Below are 10,472 nucleotides of genomic sequence, written 5' to 3'. Positions count from 1 at the left end.
GTGAACTGGGTTTGATTCTAACTTCAGCATAGTCATCTTCCATGCAACGTACACAAGATGCTGTAAAAAATCAGCACGTCAAGCAGTATCCATGGAAATGAATAAACAGTTGACGTTTCAGGCTAGGACCCTTCCTCAGGACAGAAACAGAAGGGAGAAGATGCTATATGTTCTCCCATGACTAACTATGTTAGTTCTGGGTGCTCCAATTTTGTCCCACATTCCAAAGATTAGTTCATATTTAGCTGTATATGAAAATTACCCTTACCGAAGGGAAATAAGACCTTAAGACATAGGAGCAGAATTAGGCCATTTGTCCCATCGAGTCTGCTCTGTTATTTCATCATGGCTGATCCAATTTTCCTCTCAGCCACAGTCTCCTGCTATCTCTCTGTATGCCCTGGTAATCAATAATCTATCAACCTCTGCCTTAAATATACATACAGACTTGGCCTCCACAGCTGCCTGTGGCGAAAAATTCCACAGATTCACCACTCTCTGGCTAAAGAAATTCCTTCTCATCTCCATTCTAAAAGGATGCCCTTCTATTCTAAGGCTATGTCCTCTGGTCTTGGACTCTCCCACCGCAGAAAACATCTTCTCCATATCGACTCTATCAAGGCCTTTCAGCATTCAATAAGTTTCAATGAGGTCACCACTCATTCTTCTGAATTCCAGTGAATAAAGGCCCAGAGCCATCAAATGCTCTTCATGTGACAAGCTACTTAATCCTGGAATCAGTTTCGTGAACCTACTTTGAACCCTCTCCCATTCAGTCACATCCTTTCTAAGATAAGGGGCCCAAAACTGCTCGCAATACTCCAAATGAGGCCTCACTAGTGCTTTATAAAGTCTCAACATTACATCCTTACTTTTATATTCTCGTCTCCTGAAATGAATTTTAACATTGAATTTGCCTTCATCACCACAGACTCAAACTTCCTTCAGGGAACCCCACACAAAAATTTCCAAGCCCCTTTGCACCTCAGTTTCTAGTATTTTCTCTCCATTTAAAAATAGTCAACCCTTTCATTTCTTCCACCAAAGTGCATGACCATACAAGGAAAGCATTACTCTCAAAGCTGAGTTTACAGGTAGAGTCATGTTGACAAACCTCTCCAAAGGCAAATTTGTTCATAAACTCAGCAAGACAGAAGTGAACATAGTTCATGATAAATGCCTCCTTAATCAATTCTATTGTCTTCCTGACAGCATTCCAAATGCCACTTCCTTGCCCAGTCTATCTAAGTCCTTCTGTAGCCTCTCTACTTCCTCAAAACTACCTGCCCCTCTATCTAACTTCATAGCGTCTGCAAACTTGGCAACAAAGCCATCAATTCCATCATCCAAATCATTAACAAATAATGTAAAAAGAATCAGTCCCAACACAAACCCCTGTGGAACACCAGCAGCCAACCAGAGAAAGGGCCTCTTTGCCTCCTGCCTGTCAGCCACTGCTTTATCTATGCTAGAATCTTTCCTGTAATACCATGAGGTATGATTCTTAGACACTCAAGAAACTACAGATGCTGGAATCTGGAGACACAATACAAGAGGAGTCTCAAGAGTTACACACAAAGAACCTGGAGGAATGCAAAGGGTCAGGTAATATCTATGGTGGGAGATGCAAAGGGTCAGGTAATATCTATGGTGGGAAATGCAAAGGGTCAAGTAGTATCTATGGTGGGAAATGCAAAGGGTCAGGTAATATCTATGATGGGAAATGAGTGGTCAACATTTCAGGCTGAGATCCTTCATCTGGACTAAAAGGCAGAAAGGAGATAGCCAGAATGAAAAGATGAAGGGAAGGGGTAGACCAAGAGATGCCAGGTGGTAGGTGCATGCAGGTGATGAGAGGTAATAGGGTGGAGGGTGGAGTGAAAACAGGGATAGAAGGTCAGAGGTGATAGGTGGAGGTGACAAAGGGTGGAAGATGGCAGAATCTGATAGGAGAAGAAATTGGAGCGTGGAATTGTCAGGTGTGTGGGGCGTGTGGATGGGAACAGAGAGGGAGGATAACCAGTGAGAAGAGTGTGTGGGTCGGAGGAGGGAAAAGAAAAAGGATATGCTAGTTGATGTGACTGCAGGAAGAAATAGGTAGATCAGGGGGAGAGTGAAAAGGGACAGAGAGACAGTGCATTTTACCAGAAGTTGGAGAATTCAGTGTTCAAAGTAAATTTTATTAGCAAAGTACATATCTGTCACCATATACAGCCCTGAGATTCATTTTCCTGTGGACACATGCAGCAAATCTATAGAATAGTAACTATAACAGGATCAGTGAAAGATCAGCCAGAGAGCAGAAGACAACAAACTGTCCAAATGCAAATATAAATAAATGACAATAAATAATGAGAACATGACATAATGAGATCTTTGAAAGTGAGATCAATGGTAGTGGGAACATTTCAAAGATGAGGCAAGTAAAGTTGAGTGTAGTTATCACCTTTTATTCAGGAGCCTGACAGCTCAGGGATTGTAACTGTTCTTGAACCTTGTAGTGTGAATCCTGAGGCTCTTGTACCTTCTACCTGATGGCAGCAGCAAGAAAAGCACATGACCTGGGTGGTGGGAATCTCTGATGCTCTCATGCTGCCAGGTTGAACACTACCTAGGCAAAATATGAGCTGCTATCATGCTTCTTGGTGTCTTGAGTTCTACTAGAGCCTTTGCCTCCTTTTCTGACAAAGGACGACAGAATATCCTTCTCAAACGTAGCTCCTCTCAGACCTGCTCATACCCTGCCATGTGGCAGATCCTTTGACTGAGAACATACTCAGCTCTTGATGACTAGATCACCCACAAAGCCAACCTCATGTAAGCTGTTGTTAAACAAGTCAGCTCCATCTACCGATACTTTTTCCAACAGTTTTGCTGTGACGCTTGCCCTCAGCTCTAACAGGCAAGACAAGACAAATGGGAAACAATTCAATCTTTGCTGGCTTCGGCCCAGAACAACATTCAGTATGATCTCAGTCAACGAGGCGCGCACTGATAACTTCTGCGTGTTTGAAGCTTAGGCTCCTCGTTTATATGAGGGAATGGGCCTTACATTAAACATCCACTAAGCAAAGATCGTCAACCAAAGTGTGGCCACTGCAACATGCATAAAGACCCATGCTAAGGTATGAAACATGGGCAATTTTTCATATCACAGCCAACATTCTACAAAGGCAGACATCACCATCTCCTTTAGTGTACAAGTGCAGGCTTTAAGCACTTAAACAACAGAGTTGTTGAAAATCAAGAAGGTAGAATGTGGATAATACAGCCAGTACAGGCTCTTCGGCTCCTGATGTTGTGCTGACCTTCTAACCCACTCTAAGATCAATCCATATCTCTCCCCTTTTCTTTCATCCATGTGCCTTTCTGAAAGTCTCTTAAATGTCCCTAAAATTGCTGCCTCAACCACTACCTCTGGCAGTATAATCCACATACCCGCCGCTCTGTGTAAAAAACGTACCCTTTACTTTGCTCCAATCACCTTAAAATTATTCCCCCATGTATCACGGCCTCAGACTGGGCACAAAGCTTGTGTTCTATCAGCAAAGTTATAATTTTTTTATTTTTTAGAGATTTAACTCAGTCGCAGGCCCTTCTGACCCAATGAGCCCATACAGCCCAATTACTCTCAAGAGCCTACTAACTCATACATCTTTGAAATGTGGGAGGAATCCTGATCACCTATAGGAAATCCCCATGGTCACAGGGTGACCATACAAACTCCTTACAGCCACTGGCAGGAACTGAAACCCAATTGTGATCATCGTGCTATAAAGCATAAGGCTATCCACACCTACCTGCATGTGTTACCTACAGAACACACCTCAGAGCTCTGGAAAGGTACCACCAACATTATCCTTCAAATACTCTCGTAAAATAAATTAAGTTATAGTCAACTGACATTTCCAAAATAAAGGCTTTACACTCAATTGTCTCCAATGGGCAGAGCACTTCATTTACACCAGACTCCCTATTCCAAGTTCCATCACTGCAGAGATTACTAGTTGGACAGGAGGAATGATCCAAGGATATTCTCAGAGTGTAAGTTCCCCATGGACTTATGGGAATCCCTAGCCCTTGATTATTTAAAGTGGAGAAGAAGCATTCAGAAGAACATTGAGTTCAGGAGAGTACAGAAGCCCAGAGTAAACAATGGAAATAATGTACAGTCTTCCACCTGCCCTTTAACCGTTTGCAGCCCTGGCCACCCTAGAACCCACATAACTGCAGTGGAAGAAAGTCTCACTTGATCGTTGGAAACTGTCCAAAGAATGAGAGGAAGAGGGGGATGTGGGCACAGATCCAAAGCTCCAAATTCTGTTTTGGGAATGCACCAGTTGTTGCATGCGATGGTCCGGAACTGGAATTGCATGCTACTGTCTTCACACAAACCTAACATCAAAGCAATGTGGTTTTCTTATGGTTACATCTTGTCTGCTCAGAGTAGACTCAGAAGCAACAGGCCATGATAACCATGACACATGACATGTTTTGTGGCAATATTCAGATTTTGCCAAAGCTACTGATTTCTTCTCTGAATTATAGTGTTTTGTTGTGTAAAAATCAACTTATTGCCTCTCATACCTACTTCTGGGCTTTACAATACATTTCCTTGCTATGGATATTAGTTACAACGCACGCCAATCAAGGAATTACTAGCATTCAAATCCACCAGCACAGTCCTGTTCCGTCACTTTTAACAAAGACATTGCAGGAAATGAATTGATATTAAAAGACTGCAAGTATAAATCATTGTTATAGAACCTTTTGAAGTTGAATTAAATATTGTTCAAGCAAACCCCTGTGCTGTCTGAGAACAGATTTAGCAGCTCTTTGATCAGCTGCTGTGGCAAACAGGATGAGAGAGACAAATTGATACAGTAAGCTATTAAGCATTGCCAACATGTGGGAAAAGAAATCAGTTTATTTGAAATGTGTCCATCCTTAATTCTCCTTTCATTTTCATTGTGCTGGTACCACTTGAGCAAGTTTACAAACAGCATGTTTGTGGGAAGCAGAAATGTGAGGCAGTAGGCAGCAGGCCACAGTAAGTCAATGGGAATGAAGCAAGATTAATGCTACTTTATTTTCAAATTTAAAGCATCAGCACCGGACTTCGAGGCAAATGGTCCCGAGTTCGAATCTGGCCGCTTTCCATCCAGGCTGGGTTGAGCGTCAAGTTAGCAACTCCCACATATTCTTCCCATATTGTACAAGCAGGGTTGTCAATAAAGTTCAGGTCAATATCCTGCAAGCTGGCATCTTGGTATGCTCTGCACTATCCCTCAATATCGAACATAACAACCATCAAGCAATGAGACTGGCATGCCAGCAAGGACCAGATAAGACTTCTTCAGGGTTACAGCAATAGGAGAGAATGATTATGAAATGGTGGCCATCCTTTGAACATGGTGTCATGGTAGCGTAGCGATTAGTGTGATGCTCTTACAGCGCCGACTCTAAGATCAGGGTTTGAAGCCTGCTGCTGTCTGTAAGGAGTTTGCATATTCTCCCTGTGACTTGTCCTCCGGGTGCTCCAGATTCCCATATTCCAAAGACATACAGTAATGTATTATGGGCGCTGGAAGTGTGGTGACACTTGTGGACTGTCCCAACACCATCCTTACCGATCTGATTTGATGTAAACAACACATTTTAACTGTATGTTTCAACATACATATGATAAAAAAAGGTATTCTTTATCTTTAATCTTTGACATAAACACCACAAACGGGTGGTAAATTGACATGCGGGCTGACAGACTGGTCAACAACCTTTCATGTAAACTCAAGCAGGTGATATAACAACCAGGAGTTACACAATCTTCTAGCTGTCACTTCTATGAAGCTGGCTTCATTGCCTGAACCAAGATGAAATCAAGATTGGTGCAAGCTTTTGCCCCAACATGTCAACTATTCCTTTCCCCCACAGCTGCTGCTCCACCTGATGAGTTCCTCTTGTTTGTTTGCCTAATAAAATAACCTAGCCATGATGGACGCCTGGTAGAATGCAGTGCACTGGGAATCATATCCACAAACTCTAAGTTCATTTGGGATGTCCAGCTGTTATTGATTCATTGGGTCTTCCGATTGACTAATGTGGCAAGATTTCTTTACTTGGAATGGTACATTGTGGGGAAAAAGAAAGAGAAGAGGCTAAGTGGTATCATTTTTTAGGGAGTAAGGGATCACACTGGAATCTGAGAACAACTTAACTCACCTCACCATTGAACTGATCACTGAACACAACCTATGGACTCACTTTCAAGAACTCTACAACTCATGTTCTCAGTACTATTTACTTACATATTACTATTATTATTTTTTGAGTTTGCACAGTGTCTTCTTTTGCGCATTGGTTATTTGTCAGCAATTTTGTTTGTGTGTAGTTTTTCATTGACTCTATTCTATTTCTTTGTTCCTCTGTGAATGCCTGCAAGAAAATGAATCTCTGCGTACTATTTGGTGAACCTTGATAATAAATTTACATTCTTCAAATGTTGAACTGAGAGTTCAGATACACAAATATTTGAAGGTGGAAAGACATCTTCAAAGGTTTTTAGAAACACATTTGGAAATTTTGAATTTAAGATTAAGGTATGGAGAGAAATCTACCTTTGGTTCCCAGTGATGAAGAGCTGCAAATGCTCTGGGCATCAGAGATATCACCTGCACTTTAACAGTTGTCATTAAAGACAAGAAAACCAAATGTAAGAGGGAGAAGGCAAGCAATAGCCAACACAATGGTCACCAAAGACAAGCTTCCCACAGAGCACAAATGTAAGGTCCTTTCATGAAATCTTTATAAATCACTGGTTAAACCTCAACTGAGAAGTTTAGTGCTCAAAGGCCTTGGAAATGAAGTCAAGTTCTCCGAGGAGATGCAGTGGTTTACATGGCACCAAGTGCGTGGTAACCTGAAAATGCTCTCATTAAGGGGTTAAAAATGAGCAGCATGGTAATGCAGCAGTTAGCAGCACCAGCAATAACTAATCATGGTTCAAGTCCCACCACTGCCTGTAAGGAGTTTGCATGTTCTTCCAATGACCTCTGGATGCTCCAGTTTCCTCCCACGTTCTAAAGGTGAACAGTCATGATTAGTGAGTTGTTTACATGTTATGTTGATGCCAGAAGTATGACAGCACTTGTGAGCATCCTCACTGCTTTGAGTTGACACAAACGACACAGTTCACTGTATGTTCCGATGTTTCAGTATGCACGCAACAAATAAAGCTACTCTCTAATGATGAACTTGTGACAGAGTAATTACGAAGAGTTTCAGTTCATTTCCAGAAATAGAAATAGAAATATTGCGTTTGCAAGGACATAGCTTTAAAATAATTGGTAGATAAAAAAAATGAGATGGATCATTCTGGGAATGTAGAGCAATTATTTCAAAAAAGAAAGAGAAAAGAGAAACGTGAAAGGCTGTGGGTGTATTGTTCTAATGCATTAGTTTCTTCCAGTAGCTAGAACAACTATAATGGGCCAGATAGATTTATTCTAGGCTGCATGACTCGAAAAGGAAATGCAACTGACAATCCATCCACTGACCTTTCATCTTCCTTTTCCCTCTCCAACTTTTAGACCGTAAGACATATGTGCAGAATTAGGCCATGCAATCCATCTAGATTTATTACCCCTCTCAAACTTATTCTCCTGCCTTCTCTCTGTAACCTTTGACACCTTTACTCATCAAGAACCTAGCAGCCTCAACTTTAAATATAACTTGGCCTCCACCGCCACCTGTAGAAATGAATTCCACAGATTCGCCACCCTCCGCTAAAGAAATGCTTCCTCATCTCTGTTCTAAAGGGATCCTTCAATTCTGAGGCTGTGCCCTCTGGTCCTAGACTTCCCAACTATAGGAAACATCCTCTCCACATGTACTCTATCTAGGCCTTTTAATATTTGATAGGTTTCAATGAGGTCCCCACTCATTCCTCTAAACTCCAATGAGTTCAGGCCCAGGGCCACCACACTTTCCTCATACATTAACTCTTTCATTGAAGGAATAATTCTCATGACTGCCCTTTGACCAGCACATGCTTACTGAGATAAAGGGGCTCCAATCTGCTTGCACTACTTCAAGTGCAGTCTGGCAATGCCTTCTAACGCCTCAGCAATGCATCCTTGTTTTTATATTCTAGTCATCTTGGAGACATTGCACTTGCTTTCTTTACTTCTAACTCAACCTGCAAATTAACCTTCAGGAAATTTTACAAGAGTTCTCGATGAATAAATGTCCCCATATAAAATTCCACTGAAGAAAGTACCAAGCAGAATTGCAAGAACACTTGCAGATACTTAGAAGCTCGCTTAATACACTAGTCTAATTATTATGCTGTGCCAGACTCTTACGTTTTTCTTTCATCTTGACTATGTACTGCAGACAGAAGCTTCACTTCATAAGAAATTTGGTCTGCTTATGACAATTGACTTTCAGCCATGATGCAAGACCAAGTTTCGAGAAAGACAGGAAAATGCTTTCATGCAAGGAATGGCAACATTGGGAATAGTTCTGTGCTACGACATAGGGAACAAATTCCTTGCGTCTGTTCCAGTTAATTGGATGAGCCTACGTGTGAATGTGTAGATATCAAGATTCCATTAACCTTAAGTGGATGGTTGGCACAACCATGTCTATATGTTGGCACACTTATCAACAAGCTTACTAGCAAAATAATGGAAAATTTAAAAGTGCTGAAAACTATTAATGTAAAAATTATTCAGCAATTCTGCAAGGATGAGATTCTTTATATATTGAAGCTCACTGTATGATGTAGGGAGATATTTATGTTTCAAGAAATTATTATATTTTCACAAAGATGTCCATTATCTAAGCACAGGAAGCTGGATGAGCCTAAGTTCCTTTTTTAAATTTTTGTGCATTTTCCGTAGAATAAAGCAATCACATCTGTGATGTTTCTCTCCTTCAAATACTACATTGTTCTTGGAGATTTTAAAAGTATAAATCAAAAAATCTATCTTCAGAATTTTCTACCAGATCATGATACAGTAATAGTTGCACATTGCAGCTTTGTCTGAAGTGTGTTGCCATTAGTAATTTTCAAAAGAAGAGATGAATACCAGCAGAGGCAGAGTACTCCACGGCATGGGAACACAAAACTTGGCTCAACTTTGCCCTCCCAACCAAGATGCCCATTTAATTTAGTCCCATTATCTTGTGTTTGGACCATATCGATTGAAACCAGGGGCTCCCAACCTTGGGCCTTGCCGTGGACCAATAGCACTAGGCAAGGGGTCCATTGACCCTAGGTTGGGAACCCTGGACCTAAACCTTTCCTATCCATGTACCAGTTCAAATGTCTTTTATATGTTGTTATTGTACCTGCTTCTGCTGGCAGCTCACTCCATGCACACATTACCCTCTCCATAAAGAGCAGTACGGGCCCTTCAGCCCATAATGTTGTAGCGACTTACGTAAAACTACACCATGATCTGTATAAACCCTTCCCTCTACACAGCCCAGGGCCCTCCATTTTACTTTTCATCATGTGCCTATTTAAGAGTCTCGTAAATGCTCCTAATTAATCTGACTGTACCACCACTCTCAACAGTGTATTCGAGGAACTTACCACTCTCTGTGTAAAAAAAACTGCCTCTGACGTCCCTGCTAAATCTTCCTCCACTCACCTTGAAAGGATGTCCTCTGGTGATAGCCTTTGTTGCCCTGGGAGTAAGTCACTGGCTGTCCATTCTGCCTATCTCTCTTATAATCGTATACACCTCTATCAAGTCTTCTCTCATCCTCCTTCAATTCAAAGAGAAAAGTCCTTGCTTGCTCAACCTTTCCACATAAGACATATTTGCTAATCCAGGCAGCATGTGGTGAATCTCCTCTGCACCCTCTCTAAAGCTTCCACATTCTTCCTATTATGAAGAACTGAACACAATACTCCAACTGTGGTTTAACCAGGGTTTTATAGAGCTGCAACATTGCCTCTCAGCTCTTGAGTTCAGTTTCCCAATGAATGAAGGCCACCCAATCAACTTGTGCAACAACTTTGAGAGATTCATGGATTCAGACTTCCTTCCGTTCCTCCGCGTCGCTAAGAATGCAACCATTAGGCTTATACTCTGCCTTCAGATTCAGATGCAGGTTCATTTATTTATCATGTGTGTATTGAAACACACAGTAAAATATGTTGCTTACATTAACAACCAACACAACCTAAGGACTTACTGAGAGCAAACACGAATTTGATCTTCCAAAGTGTATCACTTCACACTTTTCCAGATTGAATTCCATCTTTATCAGAAGCTTCCTTCAGGTTCCTTTTTAAATCTTTCCCCTCTTGCCATAAACATATGCCTTTAGTTTTGATTCACCTTGCCTGGGAAAAAGACTGGGTGCTTATGCCCTACATGATTTCAAACTCCTCTGTAAGGCCACGCGGGCTACTTAATATCACATTTAACCATGCAGTAGATAACAAATTTCAATCT

The sequence above is a fragment of the Hypanus sabinus genome, chromosome 7, assembly GCF_030144855.1.
Source record: "Hypanus sabinus isolate sHypSab1 chromosome 7, sHypSab1.hap1, whole genome shotgun sequence".
NCBI classification, from domain to species: domain Eukaryota; kingdom Metazoa; phylum Chordata; class Chondrichthyes; order Myliobatiformes; family Dasyatidae; genus Hypanus; species Hypanus sabinus.
The sequence above is the reverse complement of the archived record's forward strand: the minus strand, read 5'-3'. Positions refer to the sequence as shown.